This window comes from Carassius auratus, chromosome 19 (genome assembly GCF_003368295.1).
Source record: "Carassius auratus strain Wakin chromosome 19, ASM336829v1, whole genome shotgun sequence".
NCBI lineage: Eukaryota > Metazoa > Chordata > Actinopteri > Cypriniformes > Cyprinidae > Carassius > Carassius auratus.
The window spans coordinates 66,740-80,258 of record NC_039261.1 but is presented as its reverse complement, the minus strand read 5'-3'; positions in this window follow the sequence as shown (position 1 = coordinate 80,258).

Here is a 13,519-nt window from a genome sequence, read left to right as displayed (position 1 = left end):
ATATATATATATATATATATATATATATATATATATATATATAACTGAGTATAATCTTTACCATCGCTGTTACTAATAACGTACTAGTTGGCAAGTTTTGTGGCTAAATGCTGCTAAAGTGAATAGTCTCTCACAGGATTGCCAGGTCTCACAACAAAACTAGCCTAATTGTGTTCCGAGGGGGTTCTCCATTAAAAATGGCATTCTGGGGGTAAAGCAGAGCTCATTAGCATTTAAAGTGACATGCAGCAGAATGGGTTGATGTCTGCAGAGCTGATTTTATAAAAGGTAAAAATGGTGTTGTTTTACACTACCATTGAGAGATTTTACTCAAAGCATGTTAAACACTTTTCATTAAGACCCTAAAGAATCATAAAAACTTGTGGAAAATGGGCATCCAATGACCCCTGTATCTACATCACGTTGGAAATAAACCCAGAAAACAAAATTAGCTAAAATTTATTATAAGTTTAATTACGGATAGCATGAGTCATTTCCAAACATGAAAAAAAAAAACATTTGAGAAGTTAAACAGGTTGTAAATGTTTTATATACTCTAGGGTAGTATAATTGGTTTGAAAATATGAAATACAATTAGAAAATGTTAAAAAGAAGTGCATCTTTATTTATATTAGCATTATTATTTTTTATGTATTTTTTTCTATTAAGTCAGAATTTTGTGTAAGTGTTAATAGATATTTATTAATGCTTGGTATTAGCAGATTTTTGGAGAACTGTATTAAAACCAGCCCATGAAAACCTAATAATCAATCTAATCATCAATAATTATTCATTAATAATAATATAGCGAACCCACTACAAATAAAAAAAATAGAAACATTCAGAAATGTTCAAATGTATTGCATTATTTTATTTTTTATTAATAGATAAATATGAATGAGATTTAAAAGATAATTTGACCTCTCAAATAAGAAACGTATCCGATTCAGAAATCTGCTCACCTTAAATAATTTGGCGAGTAGTTATGGTGGAGAATTAGAGCTAGCTAATATTTCATAGCTAGCCTTTTTTCTGCAAATCTCACAACTGTGGGGATTTTGCTGTGATTCCTAACAGCGACTTTGATGAATTATTTCTACAAATCTATCTTACAGAGATTTTTACCTGGGGAACCGTTGAGCTCTGTAGGCATCTGACGAAGCTCATCAGTAGATAAGAGAGAGACCAAATTAAAAGTGAATAAAACATGAATAAGCGTATTTTCTTCAGGCTTTTGGCTCCGGCGATGAGAGAAGAGTGACAGTAACACTCAGAGAGCAGGACAGATGATTATGTTTCCTGTTTTGTCAGTTCAACTCTGAACAGCTGCGTCTTCACTTTAATCATATTTCACCTGCAATCAGCGATGTGTGTAGAGAGAGAGAGAGAGAGAGAGAGAGAGCTGAAGAAAGAGGGAGGAGAGACACATTCACCAGGGATGAGCTCACTCAAGCTGCTAAGGATCAATCCCAATCATGCCACATCATTAGCATAATGAACCGAAAGACAGCGTGAGGAGACGAAAGTGTGATAAAAGAGCCAAAGTCTTCAGCTCCGCTTTAAAAAGTACAAATTTGGATGAAATAACAGTAGTTTTAGTCATTTTGTAGAATGAAATGCTGTGTGAGTTTTCGTGTGAAATCAATGCAAGCTATAGATTCATTAATATCATACAACAACACTCTTTGTTTCAAGGCTTCAAAAAGGGTTTACACAGTGAAGAATATTTTAAAGTCAAAATGAAATAAGAAGGTGTTATGGGTTCATCATGGATCCATAGATGCCCAAAAAGTACCTTTATTTTTAAGAGTGAAAGTGAAAATATTTGTCATCGTTTACTCACCCTGCTGTTATTTTAAACCTGTATGGTGTCCATTCTTCTACGAAACACAAAAGAAGATATTATCTTCAAAATAGAAATAAATGCGCACCAGTTTGGACTGACGAGATTACAGAATTTTTGGGTGCTTTTGATAATTAGCCATTAAAATTTGATAGCAACAAATAAAATAATCTTTTGTAAACTGTTGTTCAGATATAGCCCTGAATCCCTGAGGAGAATTGACGTTTTCGAGCCAAGAGTTCCCGTGAGAATTTTCTCTAGCTTTGATGAGAAAAATCATTTTGTGGTTAACATTACGAAACAGAAATTACACAGCACAGCCAGTTGCTGATATAAATAACGTAAAGACTACAGTTATGGTTTAGATAGATGCAGAGAACATGAGAAATAAAGCACGAAACAAAAACACTACAGTGTGGTTAACATGATTTAACAGTGAAAGGTTTAATTGAGCTGAGCGAACATGAAACAACAAATGAACAATGAAAATCAAAGAGTAATAGGCTTCATACTGTAACAGATGTATTGTTCATTAATGCTAACTAAAGTGAGACAATGAGATCGTATTGTAAAGTCCCTGAGCTCTTTAGCCTTATCAGCGTGTTTTGTTGTGTCCTTTAAGACACATTGTGCATGTTTGTCTGTACTGTGTGTCCACTATGATAAAGCCTATTCTTCTGGCATCTCTGTGTTTTCTCTTGTCCTGCTGGCGGAATGTCACAGGAAACAGCATTCTCAACATTCCACGCCGTCTGATTGGTGGATGCATGCGGCACCCATAGACACAGCCTCAGTTCATTGGCCGTGCCTAATCTTCAGTGCGTGCATCACACCGGAGGATCACTGCTGTTCCTGCTGTGGCATATGCTAACCACACTCCCATATGGACCACAGAGACAGTCTAGTTCCTAAATTTTGACTTGGTCATTGGTGCTAGTGTAAGGATGGCTTTAAAGGTGCATGTATTTTCCACACACACTAAAAATATTTCAGGGTGAATGTGATGTCTGCCTGCATCATGCAAGTTAGCAAAAACATACGTGAAAGATTAATTTATCTCAAAGTCCCACATTTTCCAGATAGCATAAATAAATACATATTTTTTGGATTATTTATTTTCATTACATTCAATCCACATTAGTTCACCTAAAAAGTTTGTGTTGGGACTACATGAATAAATTGTGTTAACACTGCATGGATTTGCATTAAGAGTGACAAATGTTGAAATTGAGTGTCATTTTATGAAAATGGTCTTCAATATTGAACCTTTTCACAATATTCTAATTTTCTGATACTGAATTTGGGATTTTCCTTAGTTGTCAGTTATAATCATCAAAATTTAAAAAAATAAACATTTGAAATATATCAGTCTGTGTGTAATGAATTAATATAATATACAAGTTTCACTTTTTGAATGGAATTTGTGAAATAAATCAACTTTTTGATGATATTCTAATTATATGAGCATTACCATACACCCACTGGAAATATGTGTTTCTACCTACATTTCTGCAAAACATACCTGCACATACAAATCTCTGTAGTTTCCAGTTGAAATTAATACTAAGGGCAGTAAAATTTTAATTAATAAAGCTTAATTTTAGCATAATTACTTGAGAAATAAATATTATGTTATGAATACAAAAAAAATTATTTGAAGGTTAGCGTCACATATCCAGCTTCAGATGCATGCGTTTTCTAAATCAGTATGTTTGCTTGCTAGTAATACCGTAATACCGCGTTGCGCTTAAGTCATGAATAGCTTTTGTACAAACCCCATAAAACTACGGTTAAAAAAATCTGCATAAATAAGATAAAATAGCACATCTACATCAACTAATGCATCTTTATATCACTTTTGCACTTGTTTACACTATCAGGTATAGGCTTAGGGTTGGGTTTGGTGTTGGGGATATTTCCAACACGATAAAGCATTAACCTTTAGCAACATTCATCAGATTTTTGAATTATGAACCACCTTAATATGTACCTGAAGCAATGTAATACAAACACAGCAATGTTTGCCAGGATATGAACGTAACAACAACGTGTCAGGGTCACGTATTGAACCTGCATTTAGCAACACTCACTGGATGTTTCCAGTTCTTGCCGACATAAGAAATGTGTCAAGTTAGATCAACAAAATATTATTTGTTTAAATGAACTGTTTTTGTGTTTTTGTGTGAATTTGAACTAATTGCTATTGACGGGAGGAACAAGCCTTTTGCAAAATGACTGAAAACACTGCAAGCATTAGGCCAAATTATGTAAATAGAACACAAACTCAGGCCAAAACTTGCATAAAAAGAGCTGTTACAAACTCATTTCAGATGTTTGCTTGAAAGTATAATACATCATTTGCAAAATAAATAAGGCTAGCATGGTATTCTAAAGTTATACATAGCCCGCTAAAGATGGGTCATACATTTGGAAAATCATACATAACGTTATATTTTTTATGCAATGAAAATGTAAGATCACCTACTACATTTGTCAAACATGTAGAATGAAACACCACATTGTATGGGATGACACGTTATCTAATATCTTAGCTAGTCCTTGTAACTCTACAAAGTTGCTTTATAACATTTATAATGTTGTATTGTCCATGTCAATATGAAAGGTAATGGCTTTAAACTTATGTCACACCAGATACTTCAACTTTAAATATAAAGTGTCCCTTTTTTTTCAGCTAGCTTACCAACATGATAAGAAAAGGTGTAGTGAATGTACTGCTCAGTGCTCACTGATTTTGGACACCTATATCATTTTGTTTGTGTAAAATATTCTCTGTATAACAATCTTAAGGGATTAGGACATGAATAAAATGTACTGATAGCAAAATGAAATAGTTCAAATTTCTTAACTAATTATTAAAATTGTTTAAAATTGCAATGAAGTCATTATTGCAGAGGCACTGTTATTGGCCCAGCGCAATCGTTAAAGTTCCCGCCCACATCCCATGATCCTTCACTTTAGAACAGATTTTTTTTTTTACATGAATAAACAACAGGTTCACAGATGTTAGCAATACCTTCTAGTATGTTATAAACGCAATGTTCTGTTTAATATAAGCCTGTGCATTTAATATTTTGTTTATAATATTTAGTTTTGTTTTCTTTTGTATGTTTTTATGCGTATGCATTGACTTTTAACATCCAGAGAAGACCTACATGACAACATTTTCACAGGAATTATTAAAGCAAGGTATGTGGCAAACTGGCTATTCGTATATTGATATAAAATAAGTGTAATTGGCTTTATATATGCAAATAAGAATGTTTACCAAAATGTACAAATGTGTGAAATCTCCAAACTGAATTCTTCACTGAAGAAGACAAAATCAATTTTCTTCTTGTTTTCAAAGTCATTTCTCAATTGGCACAATGCATCTCTGCATAAAATAGCAGTGAGAGATGCATAATAGGAGTATTTGACCTGTGAGAGAAAGAAGACATTCATGTTTCTCAGTGTCTAAGCTCCAGGAAAAGCACCAGCTGCCTCTAAATCACTGTTAAGAGAAAAAAACAGAGAGAGAGAGAGAGCGCGCAAATGCAATTAGCTGATGTCTGAGTGGAAGAGAGGACTCTGTGCCCAGCGAGACGCCCAGATAACATGAAGATAGCTCACAGTGTAGAACGCCTGCTCAAATGTCATCTGTTCTGCATAATGAGATACATGACAGCGATGGAGTGCAGGCAAGAGGGCAATAAAAGTACTAAAGACAAACAGTGTACAAAGCGCATTCATGCATTTGAGCTAATGAAATCCTCTAAAGTGCACATGCTGTTTAGACAACACTGGAAATTACAGTATTGTTGCCTCATTTCAGTTAACAAAAAAAGAAGAAGAAGAATAAAAAAGAAAAAAAGGTTACCATTTTTTGCCTGATTACGTTGATTTATTTTTATTAATGTCAAGTCAAGTAACCTTTATTTATGTAGCGCTTAATACAATACAGATCGAGTCAAAGCTGCTTTACAGTGTCAAACAGGAAAATAGTTTGTCAATAATGCAAGAGCACAATAACAAAGAGTAATTTTTCCAGCTAAGGTCTGTTCATTGATGATTCAGTGATGTCATCATCCAGTTCAGCTCTCAATCAGTCAAGTGTCACCAACTAAGGTCAAAGGTGACAGCGGCAAGGAATCAAAACTCCATCAGTGACAGAAATATAAACATAAACATAGACTAGAGTATTAGTAGAGTAGATTGGGTCATGGTTAGGGTTAGTAGAATATGGGCTAGGTTTATGGTAGGTTTAGGCTTAGTCTCGTTTCTATGTTATTTTCAAATGCAACACAGCATTCCCATTTTAGCGCCACTCATCGGACATTTAATTACTGAACTTCCACTATACATACAGCAGTCAGCGAAATGAAATATGATTCACATCCAGTTGGTTTGGATATAACTGGAAGTGCTTTTATTGTCACTCTCTGGATATTTCACTTTGAAAGGGTCAAATGTTGAAGTGTAAAAGAATCAATGTGATATCGTTTTGCAGAAATGTCACCTCAGGCATGGTTTCCCAATAAGCTTGGGCTTCTGATTGTGATTGGATCTAACTAACTAATATTTTTTTTTTCTAAAATTATATCACAGCATTCAAAATCACCTAAAATTTTGTTTCAATCTATTAATAGGTTTTTAAATTCAAATACTGTCTCAATACTACCATCCACTGAGTGTTGTGAGAAGTTTTTAAATGTATCTTTAGACAAAGTTAACACAATTAGATCTGGTTTTCATGACTGGATTGGCTTGACAGGAGACATTTAAAAAAATGTGATTTGGTTTCAATTAAGGATATTAGTCGTATTATTGGTAAGTTGAAACGCCCAGCTGCTAGTTGTGATGTTTTGCCTTTTGATTTGTTGGCTGCTACATTCAATTATACTGGGCCTTGTATTACTGCTACTGTTAATTGCAGTCTTTATACAGGCACTTTTCCTTTAAGTTTTAAGCAGGCGGTTATTCAGCCCCTTCTTAAAAAGACTACTCTTGACCCGTTGGATTTTAATAATTATCGGCCAATTTCAAAGCTGCCTTATATCTCTAAAATTTTGGAAAAGGTAGTTTTATCTCAGTTAAGTTCTTTTATGGCTAAAAACGAGGTGTTAGATGTCTTTCAGTCTGGTTTTTGGGCAGGACACAGTACTGAATCAGCTTTATTACGAGTCTCAAATGATTTATTACTTATTGCAGACTCGGGAAATACTGGGGCTCTAATTATGTTGGATCTTAGTGCAGCTTTTGATCTAATTGATCACGATATTCTTATTAGTCGTTTGGAACACGTTGTAGGGCTGAGAGGGACGGTTTTAAAATGGTTTTCCTCATATTTAAGGGGACGTTCAATCTCTGTGATGGTTGGGGATTTTTCCTCCAGGTCAGTTTCTCTGGATTGTGGAGTACCTCAGGGTTCAATTCTGGGACCTATTCTCTTTTCTCTGTTTTTGCTGCCTCTAGGCCAAATTTTCAAGAAATATGGTATATTTTATCACCTATATGCCGATGACATTCAGAATTATTTACCGATTGCAGCTGGAGGATCAAGCCCTAATTTATCCCTGGTTGCTTGTTTAAAGTAGGTGACCAGTTGGTTACAACAAAACTGCTTGCAATTAAATGCCAGCAAGTCTTAAGTAATGGTGTTTGGGATGAAGAAGGATGACAGTGGTTTAGCTGATTTTCTAGGTATATGGGAAACATACGTTCAGCCTAAAATAAGAAATTTAGGTGCAATTTTTGACTCTGCTCTTATGTTTGACCATCAGGTTAAAAAGTGGTAAATTTTTTTTTTTTTTTATCAGTTAAGGACTATTGCGAAAATGAAATCTTTTTTGTCTGTTCCTGATCTGGAAACAGTGATTCACGCATTCATCTCTACACTTTATGTTTTTGAAAGAAGTTTCTTTAGCTCATCAAGCCTGCATTTATTTGATCAAAAATACAGAAAAAAACGGTAATACTTTGATGCAAAGCATCATTACTCCAGCCTTCAGTGTCACATGTAACATCCAGTCTATCACATGATCATTTAGAAATCATTCTAATATTCTGATTTATTATGAGTGTTGGAAACAGTTCTGCTGTATAAATATTTCATGAGTTAAAGGTTAAAAAGAACTGCATTTATAAAAAAAAAAAAAAAAAAAAAAAAAACAATTCTGATAATATATATTCTAATAATATATTTTCTTTACTATCACTTTTTATTAATTTAACACATCCTTGCTGAATAAAAGTATTGATTTTATTTTAAAAAAAGAAAACAAAACAATTCCTGACCCCAAATTACTGACCAGTAGTGTATATTTTTATTACAAAATATTTATATTTTAAAAACATAGCTTCTTTTTTTTTTTTTTACTTTTTATTCAACAAAGTCTCCTAAAAAGTATGACATGTTCTGAAAAAATATTAAGCAGCAGAACTGTTTCCAACTTTGATAATGAATCATCATATTAGAATGATTTCTAAAGGATCATGTGATAATGATCCTAAAAATCAGCTTTGCATCACAGAAATAAATGATAATTTAAAGTATAATAAATGTAAAAACAATTGTAATGCTATATCACAATATTACATTTTTTTTCTGTATTTTTGGTCAAATAAATGCAGGCTTGATGAGCAGAAAAAACTTCTTTCAAAAACATAAAAAATAGTAATAATTCCAAACTTTTGGTCTGTACTGTATATATATATATATATATATATATATATATATATATATATATATATATAATAAAACATAAAAGAATATGTATATTTATGTATGTTTATATCTAAAAGAAGGCATCATTGTATTCATCAGTGTTTGAACCAGCCTTCACATAAAGAGCTTTCCTATGATGTCTTAGATCGCTGTTAATGTAGGCAGCTCACTGTGTGGAATATCATGAGTGTGCGTATGACTGATCTAGTGTGGCAGATCTGTCTGACTGTACCTCTCCAAATATGGTTCCTCTGGTTGAGTTTTAATTAGATGAAATGACTAGAGAGCTGCTGGTAGAGAGGGGGAGGGGGACTTAATTAAATCAGCTTTGTTGTGAGAGATGAACTAAAAGAGTCTTATCGCTTACTCTGAACGTGCTGGGTGACCATTCTCCACATGTTAAGAGCCCGACCCCAGGCTGAAATCAAGCGCTCATATCTGCCCCTGTATTTCTCTACATTTGACTTCCACCTCCACTAGAATAGCGGCGGGAGATCAGAGCCTGTATAAACGACTGAACCGTCTGATGAGGGTTACAGAGGACAATGTGTCCTCTGGGCTACTGAGAAAATGAGCTCTATGTTGAGTTCAGTTACACAAGACGATCTGTACATGTCCTCTAGTGATCTCACTCTCTGCTGCATGAAGTCAATGTAAAAACTGGCCTTTCTTATTAATGCACATTTCTATGCATATTTAACTATAAGTAGGGAATGCCATATCAGGTTATCTTTAAGCTATTTTTATTCCATCCATAAAAATCCAGGCAATCAAGCTCAAACACTTGGCTTGTGTTGAAGAGCCGGTCTCCATTAGCTTAAGCTTTAATTGTTGCCCTTTAGATGTTAGGAATCTAATGGTTGCTTGCAGTAAGGTAATGTGAGGATGTTTCTAGGTGGTCGAGGTAAGTCGTATCAGCTGGGTTTCTGTGAAGTTAACTTAGATGAGTATGAGAACTGTGCAAACAGCACGTCTCAAGGTCAGTGGCATAGATGGAGAAGTTGTGTTATAATGTGGTGAACACTGCCACCTGCCTTTATACACTGGAAAACAACATGACATCATCAATTATATGAAGGAAAAAATCCTTACAACAAACCTCTTAGGTCTTATTATTTTAAAACTAATGGAGAATTGTAGACCATTTAGATATATCTCTAAATAAATAAATAAAATATTGTATTCTAGAAATTACTTACTTAAGTCCATCATTCAGAGGCATCAAAAGGAAACTTTTAGGTAAAGTTTTGAGGTTTAGTCGACCTCTGCTGGTTTAGTCAGAAACTGTAGAAAGTGCTGTGGATTCCATGAAATATCAGATGATAAATGTTATTTATGGATCCATTTAGACAAAAATAAATGAATAAAAAAGGTTCTCCTATGGCATTGTGAAGCACCTTAATTTGTAAGTGTTCTCCAAGCTTTCTAAATGACTCTTCATGAAACACAGACAACACAATACAATTATATGTTGGGGTAACGCATTACAAATAACTTAAGTTACATTATCAGATTACTTTTTTTTCAAGTAACTAGTAAAGTAACACATTACTGTTACATTTACAAGAAAATGTCTGAGTTACTTTCTTGAATAGGTAATGGCAGTTTCTTTGTTTTCCCATGTATTGACTGACAGCTCTCCTGTTCTCGTGTTAAGGCGTTGTGTGCGCTGTGTAGACATGAGGCTTACTGTAATTTACTCATCCAGCTTGCACAAAAAGAGATTCAGTATTCCTCAAAATTAATATTTTTTATAATTATTATTACCAGCCCAGATTTAAAAGTAATGTTAATGTTAACTTTCCATAAAAAGTAACTAAGTAAAGTAATTATTAAAAATATTGTAATGCACGTCTTTTAAAAGTAACTTTACCCAGCAATGAATATAAATTTCCTTAAAATCATGCCAAAACATTTTCAAATCCGATACTCAGGTCCCGATGAAGGGAAGAGTATCTGTTATACACCATTTTTCTTTGAGACAAGTTCAAATGTCATTTTTATCTGTTAGGAGCCCAAGGACGATCTTACCTGACCTACCTTAGCTATTACAGTATCCAGTCTTAACAGTTCACATGATTTGGCCCTATTTGTTTAATTTTTTATTATTTAATTTTTTGCCGGGAGGCAAACATATCTAAAATGTGCACAGTAAGAGCATCTATGGTAGTTCACATTAGCCAAAACACACAAGGAGACGTCTCAGGTTACGAATGTAACCATAGTTCCCTGAGTAGGGAATGAGACACTGCGTCCTCTAGAGGTCGCTATGGAGAACACCTCATCGTGACCCGTGTCTGAAGCATACATTGGAAAACACCAATAAGTTGGCCGGCAACAGCCCCTGATTTCACTACCAGCGCGACTATAAAATAAATAGGCGCCATGAGAACATGTCTTTCACTACTTCATCTGAAGCTTGCGTCCCAAGCATGGAAGGAAAGATAGAGGACGCAGTGTTTCGTTCCCTACTCAGGGAACCATGGTTACATTCATAACCTGAGACGTTCCCTTTCAAGGGAACATCAAACTGCGTCCTCTAGGGTGCGTTGTGGGGAACAGTATATCCATGCCGCCATGCTGAGAGGAGTGCAGGTGAGATACATGGTGAGCACCAAGTACCAACTCTACCATTTCCATGGGAGTTTTCCCTGGGACGTTAGACAGCTGTCCATGACATTATCCCTAACGGCCAAAGGCCTAAGCTACATACCCAACTTACCTGTTAGGGCCTTGGCCTGGGGTAGAGCCAGTGCTTTAAGTGGCCCAAAAGAGGTGCCAGTACTCTATTATAGCCTATATATAGGGGGTAAGGGGGGTGTCTGTGGTCTTGGGTGACGGGATGGGATGAATTAGACTTAGGTCTCGGTGGGATGAATTAGGAAGCTTGCATTGTGAAGGGAGCACTGAAAAGCGGCAGCACAGGCAAAAGATTAAAACCTCTATTAAAACAGATGTCCAAATGAGCGTACCGGTACGCTAAAAGCATGTTCTAGGCGCACGGAGAGGTGGTGGTACGCTCAAGAGCTATATTTGGAAGTGGCGGTACTGAGTACGGGTGCGTACCGGCCCACTTAAAGCACTGGGTAGAGCTCAAGGCTTGGAATCAAGATAGATTCCTTTAAAGGGATACGGCAAATAACCTAGCATTTTATACTAAGTCTTGCTTGTCACACCGAAGGAACCGCGTGAAGCCCTCACCAAATAGGATTTTAGAAAGAACGCAGAGAACTAGCGTGTGAACATACCACAATGTGGGTATTAGAAAATGCGCAAAAATTAAACATGCACACTTACCATAACATGGATTTTAAATAATGTTCTAAGGGGCTCTTATGGCACTCCATTAGATCGAATGGTGCATCCCAAAAACAATATGTTTGAGAGTCATCAACTCGATCTATGGTAATAATGCTGGAGTGTCTAGCAGTAAATATCTAGCTGAGGGGAAGGGCAAACACCCAACTCTTAAACAAGAGGGGAGCTCGACCTACCGCATGTCCCAAACCCAAACAATAAGCGCAAAGATCGTGTGTGTCATCGGGGGTCAAATAACAATGGCATGGATGCACACAAACTTTGCTAGTAGTCGGTTGGTAGAGATTGGTAGAGAAAACTCTCTCTTACCGCGTTCAAATGCACGCTTCAAACAGAACAGTCAGTGAAGACGAAGAAGAGAATCACGTGTTTTCCCGGGGCCTATTTATATTCTATAGTTTCACCGGTAGTGCCAATGTATTCTTCAGACACGAGTAACAACGAGGTGTTCCCCATAGTGACCCCTAGAGGATGCAGTTCGGAGTTCACGCGAAAGGGAATTAAATATTGTCTGCAATAACAAACATTCGCATTTGGACAGGATTCGTTTTCTCAGCAAATCACTGACTTTGCCGGAAAAACAATGGGTAATTTGGTCTGGAGTTATTACAGTGGCTGTGTGAGAAAAACACAGACGATGCAGATTTAGACGGGATTAACTACAAATAAAGCACAGGAACCACTTAAACATTAAAGTCCAAGGACAGACGGAGCACATGGGACACCAGCTGAAAAAGCGCAGGGAAGAAAGAGAGGTCAACTGGTCCATGTAGAGACCCTGCGCTGGCAGAAGAGGAACAATAGGGCAGTGGCTATGTGTAAGCAGGGAGCCTGGACTATTGGGACAGAACAGTGACCAAGTGATCTTTGGAAGACAAAACCAGATGAACTATTATTCCTGATCGAGTCAGTGTATGATGTCCTTCCAGGCCCTTCTCACTTGTTGCATCTGAGGCCTTGCCAACATCACACATGTCCACCGAGCCTGAGAAAAGCTTCCCTGGAGTACATCTTGAGCTGCTGCCCAAAAGCTTGTGGAGGTACAGGTGCTGCAGACGGTGAGCGTGATTTCACCAAGTACAACATGTTCCTGGATCAACATCCTTGTCATTCCAATCAACCAGTCAGAACTGAGATATAACTTTTCAAGAAATATCTGTTTTAGGCTTAAAATCAGGGTTAGGTGCTTCTACACTCTTGTTAATCAGCCATCATTTGCCACGGGCAAGACATGACATCGCCTTTGTCAAAGAGAGAGAAGACCTCAGGGCTTTAACTGGACTGATAGCGTCAGCTGATGGGAAGCAAATATACTGCACTCGTGTCCATTGTAGACGTTAATACAGTGTTGCCAACTCCGCAGTTTTCCTGTGGAATTTTTACCATGGGACCCCCTCCAAACGTGGTTAGTTCGGGCTAGTTTTGAGCAGCAGTTTGAGTGGCAGGTAACGTTTTTATTGCTAACATCAGCTGAAAAATACATTGGCATCATCTGTATTAAAGTGACAATAATCACTTAATACGACATTTAAGGGAATAATAGCCTGGGCATCCATAGAGCTCCACACTACTGACTTTGTTCTCCCTCACAGGAGGCAAGGAAGGGGTAGACACAAAATGTTTCTAAACCTTAA